General features: G+C 39.1%; 1 long non-coding RNA gene across 1 annotated transcript in view; it reads left to right on the forward strand.

Annotated features, from left to right (window-relative positions):
* The window catches only part of LOC106727558, a 76,143-nt gene that overhangs the window by 1,909 nt on the left and 63,619 nt on the right, over window positions 1-10,615 (forward strand). The window lies entirely within an intron of this gene.

Below are 10,615 nucleotides of genomic sequence, written 5' to 3' on the forward strand. Positions count from 1 at the left end.
GGACTGGTGGCGGGGTGGGGGGGGAAGGGCGGAGGTGTGAACATTTCCACTGCAATTTCTTTTTTCTAAAGGAGAGGGTCCAAAGGGGCATTCCTGTCAACCATCACCAGCTCCAAATATGGACAGGCTACGTAGGTTGCTATTTTTATGAGTGATTTTTTTCTTGTTATCAAAGCAGCATCGGGGGCTTGGAGTTCGTGTTAATGTAGTCAGTAGGGGAGGGAGACTCGCGCACGTTATTTTAAAGTACGTCAGAGCAGCTATCGCTGGGCGATGTCAAATGAGTTGGGGGGAGGGGGAGGGAAGGGTAGTTAACCCCAACAACGTGCGTTTGCTGGAGTTCAAGGACGAAGAGTTAAGAGTTGTTTGCGGAGGGCAAAACAGATGACGCTGTTTTCGGTTGAATTTGCAATCAGAACCTGGGTTTTAATGTGAGGTTTCTTAGGAATAGTCTACAGAGGCGCGTACACGCCTAATAGAACCGTCCAGACTTCTGGGGGAATGCTGAGGGCTGCGGGTGCAAGGATCACTGGGACGCTACAAAATTCTGGTAGTTCGTTCAAACCTGGGTACTAGTCAAGGCTGGCTTGGGGACCCCCAGATGCTCAAAACAGGGCGTGGGGGAGAAAGCCTACTTGTGAGGTCATATGACAGATTAAAATAATAATCATAAAGCAATAATCCTAACTGCCCTTCCTTGTTGCGCCCTAGGCGCCCAGAGAGGGGGGTTATGCAAATGGTTCCCCGGTGGCAGCCTCTCGGATGAGTCACAGGTGTTTGGGAGGCTGCCGCGGGGTTCTCCAAGGGGAGGGCGGGCTGGGAAGCGCGTGGGAGGTGGGGGACCTCGGCTGAGGAACTGCTTGTACTTTTCCGGGAAGGATGTGATTAGAAGTCGTGTCTTGCAGTGTTGAAACTTGGACTCTTTTAGGCAATGGAAAATCCTTGTCTCCACCCCTCCCTTCTCCATCCCCAACTCTCTCTCTCTCTCTCTCTCTCTCTCTCTCTCTCTCTCTCTCACACACACACACACACACACACACACACACACACACACTCACTTGCTGGCTTGAGAACCAAGCTTAGCCTTTTAATTGCTCACTATAAGAGGGAGAGGGAGTAGAGTGGGAGGGAAGGAGGGAGGGGGAGAGGGAGAGAGACAATAAGAATAAATCTCAGGAAAGGAGGAAAGCAGAGTTGTAAAAGGGTTGGGGAGGATAGAGCAAGCAGATCTATAAAAATTTAATAAAGGATGCCTTTAATTGAAATAAATAGAAGGCATTGTTTCATAAAGATTCCCTGACCCAAAGGGTATTTGAAATATTAATGTTTTCAATAATAATTAACAAATAATGTTTGAATTTTTATTAAAACTGGATTCCTAAAATAAGGCATGCTGCTAAAATTTGTTTGCTTAAATATTCATTAAACATTTAAGATTCTTAGACAATAAAGAACAAAACCTGCAAGGTCCTTAGACACGTAATGGCTAATAAAACTTCTAGTTATAGTTCTTACTTTCATTATGAAGCAAACTGGAATGGGTGAAGTGGCCAATACAATGTTACTACAACATCCCTTATAGTCAGGATTTTTTCCCCCTAAAATTTGTCGCTTTTTTGACATGTGGAAGCTTGGGGGGAATAAGCCTGCAGTGGGGGAGAAATAAAACATATTTATGGCCCTCAGATTGAAAGTTTTGTGAAGGAATGGAGGAGGTGGGGGATTTTCCAGAATTAAAAAAAAAAAAGTAACTACGTCAGTGATGTATTTTCATCCTGCAGGCAAAAGATGTATGGCAGTCACCGGGGAGAACTGGCTCGGTATTCTGAGTTTTTAACTGCTGATGCCCCACACTGACATCTTTAAAAATTACAGATAAGAGGAGAGAGGCGGATTCAAAGCATCACAGAAAATACTACAGGCCTTACAGGATTATCTCATGGTGGCTGCAGCATTTTGCATCCTCCTGTGCTTGTGTTAAAAATGTGAGAGGTTCTTTATCTTGTTCTGGGAGAGGGAGCAAGCTAATTTGAGAAACATAAACATTGGATAAGTATAAGTCTACTAAGGATGACCAGATAGCTCTAAATCTATTTTTTAACATAATGAGTCTTTATTATATTTAATATAATGAGTCTTTCTCTTGCCTTGGAGAGAATGCTTGTTTAAAAAAAAATCCATAGTCATTCTTGCCATTAGGGAACCAGCAGATTCATGTTATTCAGGGTCTATAAAGCCCTAAATCCTACAGAGAAGGAAGGTGATGAAAAATTTGCTCAGAAATGATTCAGCTGCCTGTGAGTTATTTCTACAAAGAACCAGCATGCAGAGTAACTAATGCTTAGGAACTCATTTGATGAGTAATGAGAAAATTACCTGCTCTGCTGGATGGATATTTACACTATGCTAATTCAGTCTCTGAAAGCTTTTTTCTGGTATACCATGCCCCAAAGTAATATAGCTTTAGGTCCAAAATATTTAACTGGTATTTCCCAGTTAAGGTGCAAGATTCACAGTTGAATCAATAATTACATCTTTATGAAGAAGAACAATAAAATATATAATTTGTAAAATACTGTACGATCTCTCCAAAGTCAATTTGAAAGTAGTTTAGAAAGAGCCCAACTCAGAAACCCCCTCTCCAAGGTCCTCCTTTGGAGCATGCCTAGTACCCTGTGACAATATTTCAACACGGTGAGGGCATAGGATTGGGCAGAAGAATATAAAATTTAACAGATCAACTGTTTTGATTCCTTGGTTTGCTTTCCACATGGCTTGTTTGCCTCTTTCTCTTTATAGTTCTTCCATCCTTTACCCCAGTCCCCACCCCATTTATTGATAATGACCTAATAGCACCCATCAAAAGCATAAATGCTTTAGATACAAACTCCCCAGGTTGTCTCTGTTCCCTGAAGCCTCTGAGGTAGGGACATATCTTGTGAGAGGTAGAAAGACCACCAGGAATATTTGTTTCTGTTTCTGGCTTGTTGTGTTGAGGAAAAAAAATAAGATGGCACACCCAGAATTTTAAATAACACTTCGTTCTTTACTAAGAACTTCATGGTAGGAAGGAAGGAGAAGAGTGCTCAGCAGCCAGGTGCTTCCACATTTCTGTTCCTTAATGCATCAAATTATAGGCTTTTATACAGGGATGCATCTGAGGACCACTGTGATGCTGAAACATGCCTGTGGTCAAGTAGGAGGGAAGAACCATGTGACATTTAGGGATAGAGGGAAAGAGGAAATAGTAGCCAAAATGAGCAAACCTCAAAAAGGCTCTTTGAAAGGGATCACAGCATTCCTTCAATAAGTCTTTTGGAATATTATTAGCTCTGTATCCTCTCTGTACCTCAGTTATCTCAGAGGTAAAATGAGGACAAGGAAACTGTGAAGTAATTTAAATCATCATGTCTGTCATGATGAAATATTGGTTAAGTAAGGTAAATATATCAATTTGATGAGATTTTTAACATTCTCTAAGTAATGATGTGTGACTGCTTTAATATGGAGGGTAATTTTTGTTGTTGTTAGCTACTAACTAGATATGTATCATTTAATGGCTCTGGACCTTGGTTTCTTCATCTGTATTAACTTAGCTGCCATTTGCTTAGCACTGGAATATATTGGAATTTAGGTGAAACAGAGGAGGGCATTCAGAATTAGGTTTAACAACCTGACCAAGGGCACAGCTAATATATGGTATGGCTGGAATTTGAACAGCAGTGTCCAAGTTCATAATCACTATGCTTTAGTGTGGACCCTTCCAGCCCCTCAGACTCATCCCCTCTATATTAGCTAGAATTCTCCAGAGAAACAGAACCAATAAAATTTCTCTCCCCCTCTTTTCTCTCTGTATATACAAAGAAGTTTATTATAAGGAATTGGCTCATGTGATTATGGAGACAGGCAAGTCTCAAGATCTGCAGGGTGAGTGGGCAAGCTGGAGACCCAGGAGAGCTGATGGTGTCGTTCCAGTCCAAAGGCCAGCAGGCTCAAGACCCAGGAAGAGCATTTGTTTCCGTTTGAATCTGAAGGAAAAAGCCAGTGTTCCAGTTTAAAGGCTGTCAGGCAAGAGGAACTTTCTCTTGCCTTGGGGGAGAATCAGCCTTTTTGTTCTATTTAGGCCTTTAGCTGACTGGATGAGGCCCACCATATTAGGGAGGGCAATCTGTTTTACTCACTCTACTGATTTAAATATTAACTCATCCAAAGACACCCTCACAGAAGCACCCAGAATAATGTTTGACCAAATATCTGGGCAGCTGGCCCAGTCAAGTTGACATAAAATTAACTATCACAGCTTCACATTACAGTTAACCTCTCTGCTTCAACATATTGTGGTTTGTGTATGACTTTTTTCATTAGTAGCTTTAGGGGTCCTTTGTTAATGGGATGAGTTTATAGGACACTGACCACAAGGCTTTGTTGAGGTGAATTCCAAGAGAGGGATCTATTCTGGAAACATGATTACCTGGAGTAAACAGAAGCATCATATTCAAAGGAAAAGAGTGCCATGTGTAATCAAGGAGGGAATTCAGAGATCAATACCTAATAAGGAGCATAAATAAGAATTGCGTCAGCAATTGCACGAAAAAATATCCGAGGGACTCAGCCAGGAGTCATAACAGAACAACCATGTTGACCACTGGTTTTGAGGGAATGATATAAGGTCTTAAGTAGGAATTGATTCCAAGGGCCAACAACTCCGGCAGTGAAAATCAGGCTGAGATGGGTTGAGGTGAATAGTTCAGGATTTTGTCTGGGAATTGAGCAAGGATATCTGGGACCATTCTATTAGTGTTGGCCATGAAGGGCAGGACAGTTCTGCCAGCTAACAGGCACCAGGCTGGGCAAGGCACACTCTAATATCTTAGCAGATAGCATCAATGATTTCATGGTCCCATTCAATGAGCTTTCATCTATCTTAATGTCTGGCTTCACCTGACACTGTACCAATCATTCCATTTCTTATTACTCTATCAGGTGTCCTCACTTCTCTTTCTCTCTATTATTGTTGGCTCTTCATTTTCCATAGCAGATGGGTTGAAGCAGAAAAATTGTGATGCTTAGCAGGTTAAGTTGGACATTTCCCTGAGCCAACAAGCCCTCTGAGAGTTCCATATGTCCATGGAACAGGTCCTGACTGTCCACCATGAAACTTCTGTACTCTAAGCCAAAGGGAAGAGTATCGAACAGCTCATAATTATACAGCCCTGTACAAATTCTAAAGCACTGTCATACACATGATCTCATTTTATTCTCACAATTCTCTGAGGTATGTATAAAAGTAATCATTATTTTAAATTCCAATTAATATGTGAACATTCTGATTAATTTTCCAGACTCCTGTACTGACCAGATACACCAAGGGGACCAATGTCCCATTCCTTCCTTCACATGTTGTCTTAAAAGAACCTGCCCTAGCCAGTTTGGCTCAGGTTCGATTCTGGTCAAGGGCATGTACCTTGGTTGTGGGCACATCCCCAGTAGGGGGTGTGCAGGAGGCAGCTGGTCAATGTTTCTCTTTCATTGATGTTTCTAACTCTCTATCCCTCTCCCTTCCTCTCTGTAAAAAAATCAATAAAATATAGTTTTTTTAAAAAATTGAAAGAACCTGATCCAGGCCCTTGAGTTTAACCATCATTTATATATGTATGATTGTTAATTATATATTTCCACTCCCATCTTCTCTCATGAGCTTCAGAATCATATCCCTAGCTTCTTACTGAATACTCTCATCTGAAGGATCAAGTCATCTCAGTTGATTTCCTCTGCTCTTCTCTTCTTACATTTGCAATGAACAATCTCACTAGGAGTCCCATTTACTAAACTAGCACTTAAAAACATCTTAGTTTCATTCTCTCTTTTTTTGGCTTCTCTTCATCTCTATACTCTCATTTCATGGTGATTTCATCCAAAACTAGAACCTCAACTAGCATCTATGTGTTAATCTATAATAATAAAAGTGTAATATGCTAATTAGACTGGACGTCCTTCTGGACGTCCTTCCGGATGAAGCGGGGGCTGGGAGGGAAGCCCGTGCTGGCAGCTGGGGGAAGGAAGGCCTACTCTTGCAAGTATTTCGTGCATCGGGCCTCTAGTAATCTCACATTTACATATTCAGTCCTGATTTATCTCCTGAACTCAGCTTGTATATCCAAGTTCCTACTCAATAACTGCACTGAAATATAAAGCAAATATGGATGTGTAACCTACCATATATGAAGTAGAATTTGTGACTTTTAACTCCAAAATGGCTCCCCTTCCCAGTGTTGCCTATATTAGTAAATGGCAGCTAGTTCCTCAGGGTGAAAATCTTGTCTTATTTCATTGATCTCTTTCACATGCACATCTAACCCTTAACAAAATTGCTCTATTTTCAATACATTTTCTAAGTCTAACCATTTCTCTACCTTTCACAGATGCTACCTTAGTTTAAGCCACCATCGTGTCTTATTTGGGCTATAATAGTAGCCTCTGAATTTGTCTTCTATTTCCTATTTTGCCATGTAGCTTTCACAATAATGCTTTAAAAAGACAAGTCTTCCTCAAAAATGTTTAATGACTCTTATAACACTTTGAAATCCTTGTCTTAACTTACAAGATCAGGCTCCTGGTTACCTCTCCAAATTCATTTCCTAATACCTACTTATCTCTGTAATGATCACATTGGCCTCTTGTTGTTAATTGTATAATCAAGTTCACTCCCACTTCAGGACCTTGGCATTTTTATTATCTTTACCTGAAACATTGTTCCCCAGACTTCTCATGTCTCACTTTCTCAAATGCTACTCTTTTCAAAGGAGTCTTCTGCAATCTAAACTAGCTAAACCTGCTAATTTCTCTTACCCGGAATTACTTTTTTTTCATAGAACTTTTCTCATTTTGAGATTATATATTTGTTTATATATTTTATCTATAGCTTATTCCAAAGGCAACAATTTTCAATGACATTAGCTTTTTACTTTTGGGTAAATCCTTTTTGTTTCTAAATAATATGCAGACATTGCTAATTCTTGACTTATAAAACAGACTATCATGTAACTTCCTATTATGGTAGATGATAATCAAGCTTTCCTATATCATTTCTTTTTCTTTGAATCATCCTTTGTAATACCAGGACTTGTTAAATAATCACTCAGCCATTAGTATGATGCGGTTAAGTATTTTTCACTGATGAGTTAGTACCACATAATAAATATGGTTCTTCTTTTGAATAATTTTCCACTTTCTTTGGGGGAAGATTTAAGATCCTCTATAGAGGAGAAGAGGATGGTTGCTTACCAAGAAACATGAATCACACCAATATCAGACTTCTCATCAGCAAATCCAGATGGTAGAGGGCAATGGAATAAGTCTTCAAACATTGGAAGAAAAATAAGTTTTAGTCTATACATTTATACCCAGCCAAAATGTTAATAAAGAATGAAGGACAAAATAAAGACATTTCCAAACATACACAGACTCAGGAGGTTTATTTTTTATGCATTCTGACTGCTAATAAAAACATTTTCTGAGGATTGTATCTCAGCAAAGACAATAACTCACAAAAGACTCCACAAAATGTAGGAAGACAAGGAATTTAGTAAATATTAGAACTAATGTAGAATTTCTTTCCTAAAATAAAAACTAGGAAGCAAGTATGTAAATAAATCAGTTCAGCCCTTGCCGGTTTGGCTCAGTGGATAGAGCATGGGCCTGTGGACTGAAGGGTCTCGGGACTGATTCCAGTCAAGGGCATGTATCTCAGTTGCAGGCTCCTCCCCAGCTGGGCCTTGGTCGGGCTGCGTGCAGGAGGCAACCAATTGATGTGTTTTCCTCACATCAATATTTCTCTCTGTCTTTCCACTCTCTCTAAAAATCAATGGAAAATCATCCTTGGGGATTAAATAAATAAATAAGTTCGAATTAGAGTAGTATTTATATAATCATAATGCTGTAAATGCAACTTATTGATTTTTAAAGTTTACAATCAAGCTGAGGATAAGCACAAAAGATAATGACCTTTACCTAATGGAATCTAAATGTTATGAGGCCTAACATATAAAAGTGGTGGTAGGATTCTCAGAATGTGCTAGTTAAAAGAGGTTCCTGGGGAGGGTTCAAGGTGAATAGGTGTTATTTAATGTAAACACCCCAATTTACTCATTATACATAGTAAAGGTTTAAGAGAATTGGCATAAACTTGATAGAAGAAAAAAATAAAGTTTGATTATACTATATGGCTATAATAAAGTTATATATAATATTATAAAATAAGCCAACTGAAAACCAAAAATTAATATGTGTAACAAGGTTTGTGTCTTCAAATAAGAGAGAAATAGTCAATTAGATCATGTTCTAATCTTTAAAAGAGAGTTAATACATATTACCAAAAGTTGGCAAATCAAGAAATAGAAGTATATCATTTAAAATTAAAATTATAAACACCAAGAAGAACCTAAAACTGAAATGTTTAAAGATGGTCACTTTGGGGAAGGATAAAGACTAAAGTGCATGATTTTATTAATTTTTTTTCATGAAACTGTATTAATCTTCTAAAAAAATTAAAACAAGAAAAACATGAGAAAAAATGAATCACCAAATAGAGAATACCAATAAAGAGATTGATATTATTTTAACAAATTGAATAGGAATGAAAGAGAGCTCAGCCAGGACTTGTGTGGGGTCAGCAAAATTGAAACATGGGGCAGCTTTGTATTTTAAGACTATTTTGCTTGTAAGTTATAGAAATCCAACTCATAATAATTTAGGCACAAAGGAAACATAATGGCTCACATAATTAAAAGTCTGGGATCAGGTCTGGCTTCAAGAAAGTTTGGATTTAGGTGTTCAAACAATGTCATTGAAAATTTATCTCTTGTCATCTATGTGTTGACTTCACTCTCAGATAGATTCCACCAGCTGTGCTCAACAGCAGAAAAAAATGCCACTTTCCCAATAGTGGGAAATTCCTGACTACTTTTTACATTGGCCAGGACTGGGTCATGTGCTCCTTCCATAACCAATCACTGTGGCTAGAAGGCTATTGTGCTCTAATTGGCTAGCCTGGGTCAGAACCATGATAAGTCCCATCCAAAATACATGGACTGGGAGTGGGAGAAGGAGTTCTCTCAAACAAAATTCGGAATGAGCTAAACAAGAAGGGGGATGAATTCTGAACAAGAAAAAAATAACAAATGCTCATTCCAGACAGTGGGCCAGTTGATCAACTGAAGGTGTTTAAAGCTTGGGTGGGAAGTCAGAGGCCCAGCAAGGAGCTGAGACTTGAAGGATTAACTAACCTGTGAGAGCAAGTCTGACTGCAGATGCTATTCCCTATTGTGTTTCTTGCTAAAGTAGTGCTTCTCAGATTCTGATTTGGGAGGTCTGGGGAAGAGTTCAAGAGTCTGCATTCCTAACAAGCTATGGAAGTGATACTGATGCTGCTGGCTCGTGGACCACATTCTGATGCGGGGTTGTGCTGAAGTATCAGGACATCGCCATTCAATCATCTCCAGCTGTGGTGAATTCACCATCTTGATTGCCCTTCTCTTGAAATGGTGGGGTTGGAAGGCTCTGAGTGCCCTTAGTAGGCTCTGTCCTGCTATCAGTCACCTCTCTTGGGATAGCATGGGGATGGAGGCAGCCTTTCCATCAGAATAATGGACCTCCCCATTTCCCTACTCCAGGCCTGCACTGGTTTAAAGCATTGGACCAAAAGAGATTCCTGGCTTAGGGTTCAGGGAATATTAGTTAGCAGGCCGATAATCACCATTTCACTCAATAAAGAACCAGAGAGTACTCTACTTCTTGCTACTTATTTATAGCTCTTTGGCTATAATCTAGAGAGTTTTGCCAATCCCCTGATGACTGCAGTTTCATGAGTGGGCCATGCTGAGGCCAATTCAAATCAGCAGAACTGCTCGGTTGACCCACAGGTTAATGAGCCATACCAAATGGCTATTGTTATGATCCACTGAGTTTTGGGGAGGTGTATAATACTGCATTATTGTGACAATAGATTACTAAAAGATTCTGTATATGAACTTGGGCAACTTTTTAATTCCCTCTAAGCCTCTGTTTCCTCTGTAAAATGCTGGTAAATTTATAGAATTATGTGAATAGTAAATGATGAGGAAGGTAAAGAACTTAACAGAATATTCCAATAAATGGCAGAATTAGGACTTCAATTTGACCTTCTACAGCTAGTCTTCAAGAAGCTTTATGGAGAAAGAAACTTTCTGGTAGAATTAAGCAGTGGTGTGAGTTACAGAAGAGAGAAACATCTTGTGATTCTGCTTGGTGTCCTATTTTATATCTTCCCTACCAACTTGTAAGTTTTATTTTTCCCTTTTTATAAATGAGGAAACCATGACTTGGAAACATTAGCTGACTTTGTCAGAATCAGACAGCTAATAGAGGAGGCCCTGGAATAAGAAACAACTTAGGTCTGTTCACCCTAATGACCTTGCTCTTTCCTCCAATAAAATCCAGTTCAAACCTTACTGTTTTTATGAAAATATTACATTCAAGATTCCCACTACAGAATAAGAAAATATATGTCATAGCCAAAATTTTCAAAGATTATTTTTTTATTTTTTCCATTTGATTTAATATTTCTTTTTTCTTTCTA

This window comes from Myotis brandtii, unplaced genomic scaffold (assembly GCF_000412655.1).
Source record: "Myotis brandtii unplaced genomic scaffold, ASM41265v1 scaffold45, whole genome shotgun sequence".
In the NCBI taxonomy this organism is placed as follows: domain Eukaryota; kingdom Metazoa; phylum Chordata; class Mammalia; order Chiroptera; family Vespertilionidae; genus Myotis; species Myotis brandtii.